The 2,003-nt window shown below is 33.7% G+C and overlaps 1 protein-coding gene and 1 pseudogene across 1 annotated transcript in view; one reads left to right on the top strand and one right to left on the bottom strand.

Moving 5' to 3' along the window:
- The window catches only part of LOC103588009, a 1,181-nt pseudogene extending 1,017 nt beyond the window's left edge, over positions 1–164 (top strand).
- The window catches only part of HSD17B11 (hydroxysteroid (17-beta) dehydrogenase 11), a 40,235-nt gene that overhangs the window by 7,144 nt on the left and 31,088 nt on the right, over positions 1–2,003 (bottom strand). The gene's annotated exons all lie outside the window — the stretch shown is intronic.

Genomic DNA, 2,003 nt, shown 5'->3' with positions numbered 1-2,003 from the left:
ATTTTCGTATAACTTCGTATAATGTATGCTAAACGAAGTTATTACGAAACCTCATGGAGCTTCATGGTGAAGGCAGTAGGTCTGGGAAAGCTACTGAGGATGAGACAGGCACTAAAGTTGAATGAATTGATGGATATGAACCACCAGTCTGAGAATCTGTTTAAAATTGACTTTCAATAGTGACAAATAAAAAGTCCAGTTTGTGGGGGAAAAAAAATTTAAAAGGTCTCGAATCAACAACATAAAATTCCACCTTAAGAAACTACAAAAACAAACTAAACCCAAAGCAAACAGAATGAAGGAAATAATAAAGATTAAAGCATAGATAAATGAAATAGTGAACAGAAGAACAACTGAGAGAATTAATGGAACTCAAAGTTGGTTCTTTGAAAAGATAAAAAATTAGCAAACTTTTAACTAGGATGACCAAGGAAAAAAAGACAGAAGACTTAAATGACTAAAACTAGAAATGAAAGTGGAGACATTACTACCAGCCTTACAGAAATAGAAAAAAATTATAAGAGAATACTATAAACAGTTATATGCCAGCAAATCAGAAGCGCTAGATGAAATGCATAAATTCCTAGGAATACACAAACTACCAAAACTGATTCAAGATGAAATAGAAAATTTGAGTAGATCTTTAATGAGAGATTGAATCAGTAATCAAACAACTTCCAGGAAAGAAAAGCCCAGGACTAGATGGCTTCATGATAAATTCTACCCAGTGTTTAAAGAAGAATTAGCACCAATCCTTCTGAAATTCTTACAAAAAATAGAAGAGGAAGAAACTCTTCTTAACTCATTCTGTGAGGCTAGAATTCTCTGATGCTAAAGTCAGACTAAGAGGTCACAAGAAAAGAAAACTACAGACCAATATCTCAGTAAATATAGATGTAAAAATCCTCAACAAATATCATCAAATCAAATCAAGCATTATATTAAAAGGACTATACATCCTGACCAAGTGAGATTTATCCCAGGAATGCAAGGTGGTTCAACATACAAAAAACAACCAATGTAATATACCATTTCAACAGAATGAAGGAAAAGACCTACACGATCATCTCAGTAGGCACAGAAAATGACAAAATCCAACACTTTTTCAATGTAAAAACACTCAACAAACTAGGAGTAGAAGGGAATCTTTTCAACTTGATTTGTATAAGCATTTGTGTAATACAGTCTGATTCATATAAGCAGAGTGGAGTAGCGAAGATAGCAGGACTTATTAAGTATGAAAAGATGATTGTCAGCCTTTTTAATAATCAAAGATATCATATTAATATAAAACAAAGGTACTGTTTTTCCCTATCATATTGGCAAAGATTAAAAGTGTGCTAATATTCAAAGCTGGCAAAAGTGAGGGGAGTAGGCTCTTTATACCATGCTGGTGGGAGGATAAATTAGGACAATCCTTCTGGAGGGCAATCTAAAACATCTATCAAAAGTAAACGTGTTCCTACCCTTGATCCAGCAATTTCATTTCAAAAATGCAATCATAACAAAATAGTTGAAAATGTGAGCAAAGATATATATGTACATACACTATACACAAACACACATGTATAATATATAAACTTACAAACATGTAACATAGGTCTATGTATACATGCACACACACAAAGATATGCATTTATGACAATAATGAAAGATTAGAGACCTAAATGTCCATCAAAGAGAATACATACACCCAGATATTGTCATACCAAAATTAGAAAGAATAAGGTAAGGTAACTATGTATCAACACAGAAAGCTGACTACAGCATATTAAGCCAAAAAGGCAGTTTACAAAATCATATATATGTTTCCAAGTACAGGAAAAAGAAATGTATTAAAATAAGGAAATGCAGCCCACTGACTTGGAAAACAATAACTGGAAATCTAATTTTTTTTTTTTTGTCTTTTGTCTTTTTCCGTGTCCGGCAACGGATCGCAACCCTCAGTGTTGCCCCCGTACCGGACTGGGAACCGGCAACGGGATCGCAACCCTCGGTGTTGC

Source organism: Galeopterus variegatus, unplaced genomic scaffold (assembly GCF_000696425.1).
Source record: "Galeopterus variegatus unplaced genomic scaffold, G_variegatus-3.0.2 Scaffold513, whole genome shotgun sequence".
Classification (NCBI taxonomy): domain Eukaryota; kingdom Metazoa; phylum Chordata; class Mammalia; order Dermoptera; family Cynocephalidae; genus Galeopterus; species Galeopterus variegatus.
Note: the sequence above shows the minus strand (reverse complement) of the source record. Positions and strands in the feature narration are given on the sequence as shown.